General features: G+C 44.1%; 2 long non-coding RNA genes across 3 annotated transcripts; one reads left to right on the plus strand and one right to left on the minus strand.

The window, feature by feature from the left end:
* The first annotated feature begins 154 nt into the window (after positions 1-154).
* On the plus strand, positions 155-16933 carry LOC310747027. 2 transcript variants are annotated; one of them, XR_014540852.1, is made up of 3 exons: positions 192-249; positions 5780-5868; positions 16679-16933. It is a non-coding gene; the product is annotated as an uncharacterized lncRNA (long non-coding RNA). The 2 variants fall into 2 exon arrangements; XR_014540851.1 differs by lacking the exon at positions 5780-5868 and having other exon boundaries at positions 155-249.
* On the minus strand, positions 1105-1708 carry LOC310747245. The gene is made up of 2 exons (XR_014540910.1): positions 1460-1708; positions 1105-1352 (listed from the first exon to the last, which is right to left on the minus strand). It is a non-coding gene; the product is annotated as an uncharacterized lncRNA (long non-coding RNA).
* Positions 16934-17231: the final 298 nt, after the last annotated feature.

The raw sequence follows: 17231 nt of genomic DNA on the forward strand, positions 1-17231 counted from the left end.
CCTCTATATATAGACACGAGGAGAGCGTGCCCGGTCGCTTGGGTACACGCCCCTTTTTGCTCTTTTCAGCCAATGCGGAGCTAGAGGGGCGGCGCGCGGCGGAAGGCCACGCCTCCCCAGTCCTCTTTCAAAGGGGGAAAAAGGCGGGAAAAAATGTGGGAGGCGGTTGGTGGAGGGCAGGTGGGAGAGGCGCGCCCCCCTCAGCAACCTGTTGACTCAGTCAGAAATCCAACTGGTGAGGCTTCTGAGGTAAAGTGATGCGGGAAGAACAGCTACACCAATCTGATTTCTGTCTGAGCCACGAAACTGAAAGGTGTGGCAACCCTGTTTCTTTACTTTTAGCATGCATTATTTTGTTGTTGTTTTTTCAAAAAAATTTTAATGGTTTTCACAATATTATAAACAAACAAACACATAAGACAAACAAACATAAATCATAGCCTTATTGAAAATTACACTTATTAACTTTGTTAAGTGACTTCCCCGCTTCCCCTTGGTTGAATTTCATTGCATATCCTTTTAACGGTTTCCCAAGTCACAAGTCTTATAAAATTTAACTTAAACATTAACATCCTTAAATCTTCACCAGCTACACCAATCTGATTTCTGTCTGAGCCACGAAACTGAAAGGTGTGGCAACCCTGTTTCTTTACTTTTAGCATGCATTGTTTTGTTGTGGTTGTTTTGTTTATATGGTTTTAATTCCAATAATGTTCAGTTGATTTTCACTGTGTTTTTAAACAAAACAAAAAAACACACCCAGTGTTTTTATTTTATCTGTAAGACACCTTGAATCCTCTTCAGGGAAAAATGAGGGGTATAGATGAATATAGAATCATCACAACCATTCATCACCATTAATAAAAATAATACTTATTCATTTCTATCCCACCTTTTTCCGACAGTGGGGACTCAGTGCGGCTTACAAAAAAATTAAAACAATACAGATTAAAATACAAAAAGCTAATATATATATAAAAGATAATAGTTAACAAGTATTTAAACTTCGACATCAATGGGAAACTGATATGGGAATTTCCAAAAATCCAGCTTTTCTGAAATTTGATATTCCAGAATTTAATAAAATAACAGAACAAGAATGGGAAGTCTCAAACCAGAATTAGCTTTATTAAATATATTTCAAGACACAATCTGGATTTACATGATAATCAATAAGCCATTTATTACAAGCGACAAGACGCAACCAGACACTGGAAAGATTTCTGGCACAACAATAAAACAATCAGTATAAAACAGCAGGACTCCGAGAGATTAACAAATAAACTACAGTTGACGTGTGGACTGATCAAGAAAAATGGCTTTGTCCTGATGCCAATTAGTTTCATAATTAACTTTGAATTTATGCCAGTATTCCAGAATAGGAACAATCCCCCACATCAGCATTTGGCTCAATCTGGTTGATCTATATTTAAATTTTAACATAAATTATTATCTTCACTTTGAACCCCATTCCCATGTTCATCAATATACCAACATTTTATATTGTCTCATTGGTGACATAAGAGGAAAAATGAGTATTACTCATACTTAATCTAAGCACAACCATAAGGGCTTCTGATTAGGCATTTAGCTATGCAATGCTGACTGTTATCTGTCACCTCTGTTATATCCTGTTTCCCTTTTGTTTAAACCAATTCGCAAGCTAAGAACATATACATTGACCACTAATAATGAACCAAAAGTTGTAGATATTACAGTACTGCAAATTTTCTGTAACAAATGAATGATGTGAGACTTGGCCTGTTTATTATCATTTCTTATTCCTATGATCTTCGTTTATAAAACCCAGTAGAAAGTCATTCAAATAAAAAGTAATTAAACTCTAGTAGTAGAATTAAAACAATATAAACACAAATCTATTAACTTACAGATAGCAAAAACAGCATAGCACTATTAAACGCCCTTTGCTTAAAAACAGCTCCCAAAAGCTTGTTGGAATAAAACAGTCTTCAGCTGCTGGCAGGAGCCCTCCCAGAGCATTTAAGAAGATGACTACTTTTTTAACCTCCCCCCCCCCAAATAAAACAGTATTTTAAAAGTACAAATGAAGCTATCCATAATGCCTGGCAAAATTACCGTACTTTTTTGTGTATAAGACTAGGGTTTTTTTACTTTAAGGTTAAAAATCTGGGGGTGTCTTATACACAGATAGTGCATATGCCCATTTTCTAAATTTGGGGTCCCCAAAAGTAGGGGGCGTCTTATACATGGGGGCATCTTATACATGGAAAAATACGGCACAGTATATCTTAATGTTGTGGGACTATAGGAACTGCATTATAATTGTAGCCTGAGTCCATCTACCTGAGTATTGTCTATACTACCTGGCAGCAGTTCAGGGTTTTAGGGGTTCTTTTCTGCCCATAATTTGGAAATGCTGAATGTTGTAACGTTGGGCTTTCTATTTACACAGCAGGTGCTTTGTATCCTTCAAGTACGGGAAATCTGAAGCTGATTTTATGTGTAAACAACCAGCAGTTTAGGGGGAAATGTCATTACATAAACAGAAGGATGTACAGTACTTTGTATCCTCTACAAATTCTGTTAGGTTTTTCAAACAATGATGCATGTCACCTGAGCACCAAAATATAGTGGGAACCTTAATAACAGTGGCAATTTTAATATAATAGCTGCTAAATGGCATTAGCACAATATGCCTACGGAAAAAAGAGTGGCTCATTAAAGTACAGCATGCAGCCGCAATGCCTAAGCATAATGTGTTTGCGTGAAGAAAGGGGAAAGCAGAAATTCAGTATCGCCCCTCATGCATATGAAGATTTCTCATTCTTGCTATTGCAGCATATGAATTATGCATTCAAATTCATAATGGTTTATTTATAAATGTACAAGTATGGATAGATGATGGCAGAACAATTAGTTTGTGCTATAATAAAAAAATCAATAAGGCAATCCGTTTTTTAGAAAGTGAAAAAGAGTGGTTTAAAACCCGATTCACGGTACTTTCAGTAGAGCACAGTTTGAAACAAATATATTTTAAAAGGTCAGGGGTTTTTTCAACAAAGATAGGGCCATATGTACTTTCTTCTTTTTTTTTGAGGGACCCCAAAGATCTGGTGTCTCTGATGCCAGGCAGTCTGATAGATCTTGATAGTGGGCAATCTTTAAAGCCCAAGCAATTTCTGTAAGGGCAGGCGGTGCTTCCAATAGCCTGATCCCAAACTGCTACAGTTTTAAAGATCAAGAGCCACCTAGGAACAAGGCCACGGGGTTTGTATTTGCCCAGCCTGGACGGGTGGGGAAAGAAAGAGGATGGAGGGGCAGGTGAGTGTACAGCAAATACTTGGGTTAGGTTTGGGGAGAACTGCTGAATCAGGAAGTCTGGCTTGCCTCTCGGCTTATGAGGATAATGCGTGTGGGTAGGAAGTACAGTGGTACCTCTAGATCCGAACAGGATCTGTTCTGGAGCCCCGTTCACATCTAGAGATAAACATAACTAGCGACGGCACGTCTGCCCACGCGCGCATCGCTTTTCGCCGCTTCTGTGCGTGCGCGTGATGTCATTTTGAGCGTCTGCGCATGCGCAAGCGGCGAAACCCGGAAGTAACGCGCTCCGTTACTTCTGGGTCGCTGAGGAGCGCAACTCAAACACGCTCAACTCGAAGCGTATTTAACCCGAGGTATGACTGTACCAGTGTTCGAAATTAGCTGGGTGCTAGTAGCACTTTTTGACAAGCAAACAGCCTTTTGGCACTGGGAGATGTCCGGGCTGCTGTCAGCTGGTTTGCCAGGCAGTGCGGTAGCAAAAGACTCGCATCTTTTGCTGCCGTGCAACCCTGCAGACCACCTGATTTGTCTGACAGCAAAATAGTAACAATGACAGCAACAATAACTATTGTTATTGTTGTTGTTTTTTTTATAAGATATTTATTAAGATTTTTTAAAGTATTACAATAAAATAAAAAAATAAAAAGTACAAAATAAAAATAATTAAAAACACACATATTTTCCATTGCTTATTTTCCTTTAGCTTGTTTCCCAGACCTCCTCATACCTCCCTTTTTTGTATTCCACCTCAAATTGTAGGTTCAGCAAATCCTTACCATTATGTTTTTACCTATTTATAACCCTTTGTTCATATTCTCTTAAAGCATTACAGCTGGAAACCACTTAATTTCTATCCAACATCATTCTAACATTCATTAATTTTACAATATTTCTGTAGATGGTCTTTAAATTTCTTCCAATCTTCTTCCACCGACTCTTCTCCCTGGTCTCGGATTCTGCCAGTCATTTCTGCCAATCCCATATAGTCCATCACCTTCATCTGCCATTCTGCTCCCAGGCTGCCTGGTCTGGTAGCGCAACAGCGGGGCAGGGAAAAAAGGTGCCTAGACATTTTGTTTTGGTGCCCACAACCTTGGCCCCAGGAGCCACATGGCTCCTAGCTTCCTATCCCAGTTTCTAACACTGCTGAAGTACAGCCATGCATGGTGTTAACGGAGAAATCTGAGGGCTCCCGTGGAGAACTAGGACACCAGCCAGGAATACCAGAGCAAAACAGCAGCCAGTAGGCTTGGTCTTTATTGAAGACTGTCGCGACAGGACTCCCACCTGCCTCAAGGTGGAACAAGATGGAAGCCCCGAACAAAAGAAGACCCCAACTTTTATTAACTACTAATCCCCCATGCTACACCCCTAAGACTACATCATGACTACATCTTTGACACATCACAAAGCGGAGGGGTTCAGGGAGGAGTTGTGGTGGTAACCTGAGTGTCTTGTCACCTGTCCGGTTCCTCCTTTCCCCCTCCCCATAATTACATTCCTGAGGACAAAGAGGAGTTTACTGTTTCCTGCCCCCAGAGGGAAGGGTTGGTCACTGTCCTTTGTTTCAGTCTGTACTGAATCCACTCCCATATGCAGGTCCTTTGGTTTTTTTAAAAAAGATATTTATTGAGATTTTCCACCTTAATACATTAAAAAATCAAAAAAACCAAAAACAAAAAAGTTAAAAACACATAAAGTTTACAATCCGTATTTTCAATAACATATTTCCCTGACTTCCCCACACCTCCCCTTCTTATATTCCAGTCCAAATTGTTAGTTCAACAAGTTCTTATCCCCAATTTTTGACCTTTTTATATTTAATTCATTTTAGAAAAACCAATTTTAACTTATAAACATCAATATTTGTACATCAGTGCTCATTCTTAAAACCTTTTTCTAAAGTCGACCCAAATTCCCTTCCACGAATTCCCCAATTTTCATACTAATAACAAAACAAAATAAAAAACAGATTATAATTGTACACCCTTTGAATTCCCAACCCCCCCCTTTCCCGCTTTCGATCCCCAACAAGTGTCCATCAGTCTTAATCTACTATCAGCCTGGAGACCTCACGTCCGAGGCTCTTAATTCTCTCTCAATTCCTCTCTGCCGGTTTTTTTGGTAGTCATATGCAGGTCCTTTGTGAGCGTGATGATCTTCTGTCTAGGACCATCAAGGTTGGCATGCCAACTGGGTAGGGCTCGCTGCGGATGTCAATTATGGCTGCCTTGTGTCAAGTCTCCCCCCTTTGATAGTCCTTCCTTCATGGTGTAAAATAACAGTGGAATTGTACAGATCCGATGCATGGCTGATTTTCTATGAATTTATAACAGAAGCGTCGCGTATGTCGTGTGTGAGTGTGTGTGTGTGTCATGTTTGGGGAGGGGGGTCGGGTTCCTGCAACAATGGGACCCTAGGCTTTCTGAAGGCCAGGCAGAATAATAATCACAACCACCTTTGCTATTTACAGTCCCTCCAAACCATGGAGCACAGGGCTTTTTTCCAGCCCAAACTCACCACAACCTCAGGTGGGTGCCATTGACAAGGGAGGCATTCATGGTGAGTTCCAGCACCTCTTTTTCTAGAAAAATAGCACTGTATATGCATGTTAGTTATTGTTACTATTGCTTATTCAACTTCTGTTCCACCCTTCCTCCCGAAGGAGCCCAGGGCAGAGAACACATCAATCTTAAAAGCATTCTAAAATCACTCTTAAAACTTTCTAAAAGCAGTTGAAACATTATCTCAACCAGTGATGTGTGTATGAAAGCTTATAAATATGCTAATGCTTAAATTCCCAGTAGGTTGCGATTTCTTTGCTGCAAGGGATTATCCACCTCCGAGGGGTGGTGATGATGGACTCCTGAGAGGGGAGCACTGTGTGTGTGTATCTAGGGAGATATTAAATAAGATGGGGGGACTGCTCACTGTATTGGGTCCAGGCTGGCTCTTTGGCACTAAAGCACTGTGTGCTGTTCAGTAGGCAGAGACACTGCGCTGGAGAAATCTTGTTGGGGAAACCCTCTGAGGTAATGGGAGAGTTTAATGTTTGTTGACCGCAAGTGCCGGAAATCCCCCTTGCTTGAGCCAATTTTCGCCCTGGACAAATAAGATTTACTGGAAAGGCAAACAAGATTTTGCTTTGGGTCTGCGTTTACTAGGACTGATGACTCCACCGGGGTCCTGTTCTCTGCTCTCAGAGAGGATATGATAGAGAGGGCTAAATTTGCATTGGTCTGACTGTTGTATCTTAAGGGCCAAGAGTGTCAAAAACCTGCTCAATTGCCTGAGCATGAGTCATCCTGTTGGCGTGTCCGTCTGGGGCCTTGGCAGGGAGAGCTTTCTGATGAGGTCAGGGCTCCGGTTTTTTGGCCGGCCATCCAGGAAGCCTCCCAGTACCAGCTTCTCCCTGCCGGGGAGTGCAGAAAGCAGGATCTGAATTTTTTCGCCCCCAAGTATGGAGATAGCAGCTGTTTCCTGGTTGCTCCGTGTGTTGACTGAGCCTTCAACCAGAAATTACCCTCAGGGTTTTAACCTTGTGCAACAATGCACGTACGCGTGCAGCCGTCTCACTCTGGAACACCCCCTTAGTCCTGACCCCATGGCATAGAGAGGGCATCACCCTGCCCTTCAATCGCATCCCATAGCCATCCCCCACACCCCACTTCTGATCTCCCTTCACTGACAGTATTTGCATAGAAAGCTTTTTTCCCTTTAAAGCAACAGCTGGAATAAATATGTAGAGGTTGTGATTGATGGCAGTTAAAGTTGATGTTCAAGGGAAATTTCTGGCCTCTTAAATATGCTCACCTGTCAGAGGCCTCTTTATTTGTGGCCATTTTCACTGCCACATTTCCTTGTGGTGCTGCGTTACTTTTCTACCCACAATTGACTCCAATTTTGTTACTAATGCCATTTGCAGAAGGATCTGCTCACCCGGTTAAAGTGTATAGAAAGGGCATTTTCCTACAACACCCATTCCCACCACCTAAGCTGGAGTGATGCAACATTTTTGAGTGCGTGAGTGATCACTAAGCTATGCCAGGTGGAATAAGTCATCCCAAGCATTCCCTTCTTTGCTGAGAAGGTCCCGTGCCTCGTGAGGTGTTAGGGCAAGGCTGACAACCACATCCTTTGCTCGCGCTGGTGAATTATGAGATATGATTCCTGTTGGGCAGCACCATTCATGATCTACATCAGCTTTCACCAGCCTTCAGGTGTTTTGGACTACAACTCCTATTAGCCATATGCCAGCTGGGACTGATGGGAGTTGTAGTCCAAAACACCCAGTGGGCTCCAGGTTGGCAAATGCTGATCTAGAGGGCAAATGGGAGTCAGGGGAAAGGACTATGAGGGGGGAAAGCCATCTAATTTGGTTTTTCTGATGTTTGTATTTTTAACACTGAACTAGAATTCATTTGCAAGTTTGATTCTATTTGTTTGGGGCTCAGTTGAGACCAGGGTTTCCGCTACCACTTTAGAGCTAGCTAGGAAGACTGGGTTATCACCGGTTAGCATTGTGAATAATTACTGTAGTCATGAGCTTTGCATGGAAATGTCTCAAGCTGTACGTCTTGTATTCCAAAGCTGCTTGTCCCCACTGTGTATATTCCCCTTGCTAGAATCACAGAATTGTAGAGTTGGAAGGGGCTCGAGGGTCATCTAGTCCAACCCCCTGCAATGCAGGAATCTCAACTAAAGCATCCATGACAGATGACCATCCAACCTCTGCTTAAAAACCTCCAAGGAGTCCACCACTTTCCAAGGGAGTCCATTCCACTGTCAAACAGCTCTTGCTGTCAGAAAGTTCTTTTCCTTTCTTGTAACTTGAATCCATTGGCATGGCTCCTACCCTCCAGAGTAGGAGAAAACATGCTTGCTCCATCTTCCATGTGACAGGTCTTTGGATATTTGAAGATGGCTATGATAACTCCTCTCAGTCTTCTCTTTTCCAGGCTAAACATACCCTAGGTCCCTCAGTCTTCCAGCTGACGATAACGCTTCATGCATTTGACAGAGTGGGATCTAGTCCATGAAAGCCGGTGCCACAATAAATCTTGCTCTTGATTTCGTGAACAGTCAGCTACTCTTTTGGGGGCTTGTACTAGGCGCTGTAAGGTCCGTATAGTTAAAACCATGGTTTTCCCAGTAGTGATGTATGGAAGTGAGAGCTGGACCATAAAGAATATTGCCAAAGAATGGATGCTTTTGAATTCTGGTGCTGGAGGAGACTCTGGAGAGTCCCATGGACTGCAAGAAGATCAAACCTCTCAATTCTGAAGGAAATTAGCCCTGAGTGCTCACTGGAAGGACAGATCCTGAAGCTGAGGCTCCAGTACTTTGGCCACCTCATGAGAAGAGAAGACTCCCTGGAAAAGACCCTGATGTTGGGAAAGATGGAGGGCACAAGGAGAAGGGGACGACAGAGGACGAGATGGTGGGACGGTGTTCTCGAAGCTACCAGCATGAGTTTGACTAAACTGCGGGAGGCAGTGGAAGACAGGAGTGCCTGGCCTGCTCTGGTCCAGGGGGTCACAAAGAGGCGGACACGACTAAACGACTCAACAACAACAACAACACTAGGCGCTGTACAGATCAGCCACATAGCTGTTCCCAACTGGAGGTCCTCTCCAGACCCATTTGGGATGATAGTGGATTTTGGTGTTATGACTCCCTTCCTTGCCCGCAAAAGCAACATCTCCCAGGTAAACAGGAAGCCATCAAACCGGTTGAGGACAGAAGCTCATGCAAATTTCATTCTTGGCAGCTGGAACGATCTCTGACAACACCTGGCTATCACAAGGGAATTTGAAATAGCTGGGAATGGCTGAGCCTGACAAAATTGCCTCTGCATGAAACACCAGTCAGGATGAAGTAAAGAGTAAATATGCTATCTTTCAGGTTCATGGAAGTCTCCAGAGCCTAGCTTGATGGTTGCGAACATTAATGTTATATTGCAGCAAAGATCTGAAACTGTAGTGGAGAAATCCAGTCCCACAAATTTCTGCGACTTTCCACCCTCATTTACACTGGGGGTGTGCAATGAAAGGAAAGGAGCAGATCACAGGAATTCGAACGGTCTATTTTTCTATTTCTGTCTGCTCCTTTGACTCCTGTTCTTTAGGTAACTAATATGACCTGTAACAAAACGTTGCATTGTGAGGAGTGCTCCTGTCCAGGTTCCCACCCCATTAGCTAGCCATGTCCTATTCCAGAATACTCCATTCCATTTGTTGCCCCTCCAGCTAGCCTGCATACCATGGCACTGAGCATACTTTTTCTTCATTGATACGGGGTTGTTTTTCTTGCACCCCCATCACATTTAAGCTTTTCTGCCCCCTCGATATTGTTATGGGTTTGCGAGGTGTGTGTGTGTGTGTGTGTCAATCTGGACAATGCCCTGAGTGACCTTCATTCAAAGGAAACCAATCCCTGGAAAAGCGCTGAAACCCCTGCCGTCTCTCACCACTCAGAGATTGGGGTTGCGCATTACAATATTTTTTGTACTTCTGCAAACCTTAGACTTTGCCTGACCCTGCTTATATACATCCCTCTTGTGTAAGCATGGATGCTGCTGTTTTGGCTGCATTAAGCAACCACATTTGGAGAATGAGTTTGCTGCCAAGCCTGCAGAATTCTTGCAAGAGCCTGAAGTGTGATACTAGGTCAGCGATGTGCAATTCTCGTGGCCTCAAAGGGCCTCGCCTTTATTCCTCGCCATCCTTCCAGCACTGATCTGCCTGCTGCTGCTGTCGCCTTGCCTTCCTTGCATGATCTCACAGTTTGCTCTGAACCAAGGCTTTCCAAAGCTTCCTCCTTTGCCCTCCCCTTCCTGCTTTCTTGATTCATTCCCAGCTGCAGAGTGAATCCACTGATTCAGTTCGTTCAATTAAGGATACGGAGAGAGAATTGGCAGGAGCCGAGAGACAGAGAGCTGCCAACTGCAGCTGCCACTGCCGCAGATTGTATGAGTCAGCCTCTTTCTAAATAGTGAGAGTGGCGTTATAAATTCTGGGTTGGCAAATCAGTACATGCTAATCCCAAGATAACAACAACAGCAATCCTTACCATTTATTGAGTGCTCTGTACGCTTCACATACATTACCTCTGTAATCCTTCTAACAGCCCTATAAAGCAGGTCTGTATTATTAGCCTATATTGCACTTGCATGCGCGCACACACACACACACACACACACACACACAGAGTCAGTCATTCCAACCCCAGTTCTTGCCATCCCTCGCAGGATAAGAGAACTATAGAGTGTGGCGTTCAGGCTGGCCAGACCCCAACAATGAGATTATCTTTCCCAGAAGATTTACCCAAGGCAAGGCATGAACCTCTGCTGGGAGAGTATTGTAATAAACGAAAATCTGCCCTTATTCCCTTATGGGGGGACACAAGAGCCATTATAGAATCATTTGTAGGTTCTCCATCGGTCGGAGAAAAGAACAGAGACCAGCCAGAGAATATTGAGAAGCAAAGCAGCTAGTAAGCTTGATCTTTATTGAACTGTTACAACAGGGTGCCCCCTTCACACGCAGGAGGAGGACCCAGAACCCAGGTGTGCCCGCCCTTATATAGACATTTTAAATTGCCCACCTTGGAGTCCAAGACCATCCCCAGAAATATCATACCTACATCACAGAAAGGGTGGTCTACAACAGAAATCTGAGTGGGTTGTTTACCTCCTGTCTGGCAGGTTACCTGTTAATGCTTACTTGATTGGATACCCTGGGGAGCCTGGCCAGTCTTTTGTAATGATAAATACTTAGTTCCTGAGCCAGGTCACAGACTCACACCCTATTCAAACAGAGACATACCCTTAAGACAGGATTTGTGAAGGAAAAGACAATGGGGAGGCTTTTCCATTTTCCTTGACCTTGCAGAGAAATCATTTGGTCAGCTTGAGAGTCAAAATGGTTCCAGGGCTGTTTTCCTGTGCTGCTTCAGACATGTGGTTTATATATTTATGTACATGTTTGCTTGGTACATTTATGAATGTTTATTATATACATAAGGCCTTAAATTTTTTATTTCAGTATTAAGATTTCTGATGGCAAGAGCCATTTGACAGTGGAACAGACTCCCTGGGAAGGCGGTGGACTCTCCTAAGGAGAGTTTGGATGGCCACTTGTAATGGATTCTTTAGTTGAGATTGCCGCATTGCAGGGGGTTGGACTAGATGACCCTCGGGATCCCTTCCAACTCTTATGATTCTATGAACGTGCATGTGAGTGAAAGCATATATATACAGATATGGCTGGGCCATGGAAATCATGTTGAGTGGCTATGTCACTTCCTGGTTCACGCTGCAAAGCTATTTTTAGACATTACAGTGGTACCTTGGGTTACATGCGCTTCAGGTTACAGACTCCGCTAACCCAGAAATAGTGCTTCAGGTTAAGAACTTTGCTTCAGGATGAGAACAGAAATCATGCTCCGGTGGCGCAGTGGCAGCTGGAGGCCCCATTAGCTAAAGTGGTGCTTCAGGTTAAGAACAGTTTCAGGTTAAGAACGGACCTCCGGAATGAATTAAGTACTTACCCCGAGGTACCACTGTACTGGGGATGGAAGAGTGAGTTGCCCATTGATATGAAGACTAAGCATGTTCAATGGGCACAAACTGCTGTCGGGGTGGTAGTGGTGGAGTACTTGGAACCCTGAACAGAAGCACTTCACACTGCAACACTTTGTTGCAGGGCCTGCTCCATGTGTGATGCGCGCGCACACACACACTCTGATTAAAGGACACCTCAGTTGACCCAAAGCATTTTTAATCTAACTGATGAAGCAATCAGACGTTACAACCCTATACTGTACTGAATTCTTCGGGCGGAGAAATTGGATTAAGAAAACTGTGTAACTGGGATCAGCTTGCTTGCTCGAGGGGGTCCCATAAACGACACCGGCTTAATCTATGACAGGAGCGTAGCCTAATGTGTGCCTCTTGCTTTCTTGGTGAGGGATGCTCATAAGCCTGGTAATTGTAGGCACCACCTGCGCATTCCAACAATGCAAGCAGCTTGACAACTCATGTTGCAATTTCCATCGCTTGCCTTGCCCTGGTGAAAAGGAAACCAGACAGGAAGCACGGTGTATATGCTTGATGGGCTCAACTCTCCCCGTCATGAGAATGGCCATAGATCTAAAAAGACGGGCACCTTTTACTGTGTGTTTTTCATGGGAGTTGATGCAAAGATTCCCCCTCCTCAGACTGCGGTGCTCCTGTTTCAACCTGCACCTCATGCCGGCAACAGCGGTGAAACTTCTCATGTGCCGAAGGCACTTGGGTCTGTGACTCGCCAATCTCTCGGCTAATAACAGAGAAGGTAACTGATAAGCTATTTCCTCTTGAATAATGTAATTGCAGCTGAGAGGAAGCACTGGTTCCCCCAGGATACTGCGGCACATGGACCAACGCCACTTGGTAAATGTTTGAAGGACTTATCACAGCGTGAACATGCTTGTGCTCCCCAAATCAGAGTTTCGCCTCCAAGAGCCAGGGACAAAGAGCTGTAGCTCACTGCTTTGTGAGCAAATGGTCCCAAGTTCAGCTAACAGCACCTCTGTAGAATCATAGAACTGTGCAGTTGGAAGGTACCAGTCCAGCCCCCTGCAAATCAGTCCAGCCCCCTGCAAATCAGGAACCATAATTCAAGAATTCCTGAGAGAGGGGCACCAAGCCTCTGTTTAAAAACCTCCAAGGAAGGGGAGTCCATGACCTTCCGGGGGACCCATTCCACTGCTGAACAGCTCTTATCGTCAGAAAGTTCTTCCTGATGTTCTTATTAATCATTTAATTGCACCCCGCCTTTTTGCCCGACAGGGACTCAAGGTGGTTTATGGATAAAAATAAGAACAGCTACAAACATAGGGGAAAAACCCAATCATTATAAACAAACACTAAAACTATATATATGCAGATTTAAAAATCTATTAAAACCGTAACAAATAATTACAATAAACACAGCACAGCGTCAGCCCTTTCATTAAAAGCAGTCAGTTCCCAAAAGCCTGTTGGAACAGGAAAGTCATCTCCTGCTGGCTCAAGGACAGCAAGGAGGGAGCCAGTCTGGCTTCTCTAGGCAGGGAGTTCCAAAGTTGCCTGGGAGCAGCCACCACCGAGAAGACCCTCTCCTGCGCCACCCACCAAGCATTCCTGTGGAGGTGGCAGCACTGAGAGAAGATCGCCGAGCCTGGGCAGGTGTATATGAGGGAATACGGACTTTCAGATACAGTACCTGGGACCTAAGCTGTATAGCGCTTTATTGGTCATAGCCAGCACTTTGAATTGTGCCCGAAAACACCAGTGGAAATGTTCTAGCAAGGGAGTGGCTTGCTCGCTAGAACCAGCCCCAGTCAACAGTCAGGCTGCAGCCCTTTGAGCCAGCTGAAGTTTCTGAGCATGTTTCAAAGGCAGCCCCATGTAGAGCACGCTACAGTAATCCAAATGGGAGGTGACTAAGGTTTGTGCCACTGTGGCGTGTTGCAGGACCCCCCCCCAACCATTCAGTTTGTACAAACACCACACACACACACACACACACACACACACACACAAATCAGCCATACATCGGATCTGTACCATTCCACTTTTATTTTACACCATGAAGGAAGGACTATCAAAGGGGGGAGACTTGACACAAGGCAGCCATAATTGCCCAAGCGTGAGCCCTACCCAGTTGGCATGCCAACCTTGATGGTCCTAGACAGAAGATCATCACGCTCACAAAGGACCTGCATATAGAAGTGGATTCAGTATGGACTGAAACAAAGGACAGTGACCAGCCCTTCCCTCTGGGGGCAGGAAACAGTGAACGCCTCTTTGTACTCAGGAATGTAATCATGGGGAGGGGGAAAGGAGGAACCGGACAGGTGACAAGACACTCAGGTTACCACCACAACTCCTCTCTGAACCCCTCCTCTTTGTGATGTGTCAGTGATGTAGTTATGATGTACTCTTAGGGGTGTAGCTTGGGGGATTAGTAGCTAATAAAAGTTGGGGTCTTCTTTTGTTCAGGGCTTCCATCTTGTTCCACCTGGTGGCAGGTGGGAGTCCTGTCGCGATAGTCTTCAATAAAGACCAAGCCTACTAGCTGCTGTTTTGCTCTGGTATTCCTGCCTAGTGTCCTTGTTTTTTTGTCCAAGGGAGCCCTCAGATTTCTCTGTTAACAGGCGCAATCTCCTTTGAATGTCATTTGAATTCTTCAGTCCAGGTCCTGCCCTCTGGAGCAGCAGAAAACAACTAGAGAAGTGAAGGCATCTATCGTATCTCCTCTCTTCCAAGCTAAACTTACCCAAATCCCTCAGCTGTTCCTGATAAGTCTTGGGTTTCCAGACCCTTCAACAACCTGGTCACCCTCCTCTGCCCACCTTCCTCCTTGTCAACACCCTTCTGAAACTAGGGTGCCCACAACTGGACACGGAACTCCAGGTAGGGTCTGGCCAAGGCAAAACAGAGCAGAACTATTATTGGGAAGAATGCCTGCTTGACTGCTTGCAAAAATATATCATTTGCCCGATAATAAATGTTGGAAATGTAAAGAAACTGAAGGTACATTCTTTCACCTTTGGTGGACGTGCCCAAGAATTAAGGCTTTCTGGGAAATGATCTATAATGAAATGAAAAAGGTATTTAAATATACCTTCCTGAAGAAACCAGAGGCCTTCCTTCTGGGCATTGTCGGCCAATTGGTGCCAAAGAAGGACAGAACTTTCTTTATGTATGCAACAACAGCAGCAAGAATACTTATTGCGAAGTATTGGAAGACACAAGATCTACCCACCCTGGAAGAGTGGCAGATGAAGGTGATGGACTATATGGAATTGGCAGAAATGACTGGCAGAATCCGAGACCTGGGAGAAGAGTTGGTGGAGGAAGACTGGAAGAAATTTAAAGACTATCTTCAGAAATATTGTAAAATTAATGAATGTTAAAATTATGTTCGGATTGGCAATAAGTGGTATTCAGCAACAAAAGTTAATAAGAATATGCAAAAATGAATTGATAAATGGATGAAAAGATAGAGTCATAATATGTTAGGATATAGAGCTAAGATAAATGATAGAGGGTAAGGATTTGCTGAATTGATTATGTAAATGGGAATGCAAAAAGGGGAGGTGTGAGGTCAAGGAAACAAGCAAATGAGCTTAAAAACATCAAAAAAGGGATTTGTTTTTTGTATTTTTCTATTTTTTCTTTTTTATGTATTTTTAAATTTTTCTTTTTCTTGGTTTTCTTTTATTCTGTAAACCTTTGTTTTTTGTAAAACTCTAATAAATATCTTTTTTTTTAAAAAAAGAATGCCTGCTTGAAACCTTTTAAAGGAGAAGAAGGGGAGTTTGGATTTGATATCCCACTTTATCACTACCCGAAGGAGTCTCAAAGCGGCTCACAATCTCCTTTCCCTTCCTCCCCCACAACAAACACTCTGTGAGGTGAGTGGGGCTGAGAGACTTGAGATAAGTATGACTGGCCCAAGGTCACCCAGCAGCTGCATGTGGAGGAGCGGAGACATGAACCCGGTTCCCCAGATTACGAATCTACCGCACCCAGGCAGCGTAGGCATGGATCCAGCAATGGTTTAAGGTTTCATAGGAATCATCGGATTGTGAGTTGGAAGGGTCAACAAGGGTCAACCCCTTGTAATGCAGGAATATTTTGCCCATTGTGGGGCTCTAACCCATGATTAAGAGTTTCAAACATGTACATGTTGTTTCATGCTACCCTGATCTCTGAGCAGGACCCTGCTTCCTTGGAACAAAGCTTACTGTAGCAGAGACTAGGATGATGATGATGATATAATAATAATATTTATATGCTGCCCATCGGACTGGGTTGCCCCAGCCACTCTGGGTGGCTCCCAACAAAATATTAAAAACACAATAAAACAATGCAAGCGAGGGCGAGCGCTATGCTCTTGTCGCCCACCACGCGGCGAGTGTCTGGCCAAGTGTTTGTAGTGTTTCATTTCCAACTCAGAAAATGTGGACCTAAGAACAATGCATTATCAAACACAGATCCCCAAACTTGGTGGTAGAATCAGAGAATTGTAGAGTTGGAAGGGATCACAAGGATCATCTAGCCCATACCCCCTGCAGTGCAATAAACGTTGGCCCAAAGTGGGGCTTGAAGCCGTGACCCTGAGGTTAAGAGTCTCATGCTGAATGGTCGGGGGATGAGGTCCAGCATAGTGTAGCGAGTGGCTGGAGTGTTGAACTTGGAGCTGGGAAGGGCCTGGGTTCAAATCCCCATTCAGCCATGAAGCTCACTAAATAAATAAGTGATAGGGAGTGGAGTCCAGGGACTCAAGGTTCATCACACCAGGCAGAGATATCTCTGTCATTCGCCCGCACTGTTTTCCAGGTACAGATGCCTGCCACTGATTGCTGTCATGACAATATGAGCATTTTAAGACAGAACATTGCTGAACGGTGGAGTCTCATTCCCCTTCCAAATCCTCTTCTCAAAGCATTTCATCGATCACAAGAACAAGCATCACAAAACACCAAGCAAGACCAGGTCTGTCGCTTCATGTATTCTTTATTTCAGTATTTCAATATTTCAAATATCTCTCCCTGCCCCCACCCCACCGCCCAAACATACACACACACACACACACACCCAAAAGAAGAAAAGGGACAAAAAAACCCCTCTTTGAAAGCCACGTGCCCATTCTACTTATATCAAGCATTTTTTAAAAATCCCTGCAAGGTGGTCTCTGCAGGGGGACTGCTTTTCAGTAGAAATAGCTCTTTTCTCTCTCCTTTAGGGGCAATTTGTGCACAGGCCTGCAATGCCTCTGATGTGCTGCAGAGGGAGCTGCTCTCCCTTGGAACGAGCTCTGCGCTTTGAAATTTTCAGGGCTTTCTTGCCTAGCCTCCTTCCCTTTGCGGATCCAAAAGAACATTATCAAAAG

Source organism: Podarcis filfolensis (genome assembly GCF_964270895.1).
Source record: "Podarcis filfolensis genome assembly, chromosome: 13".
Taxonomy (NCBI): domain Eukaryota; kingdom Metazoa; phylum Chordata; class Lepidosauria; order Squamata; family Lacertidae; genus Podarcis; species Podarcis filfolensis.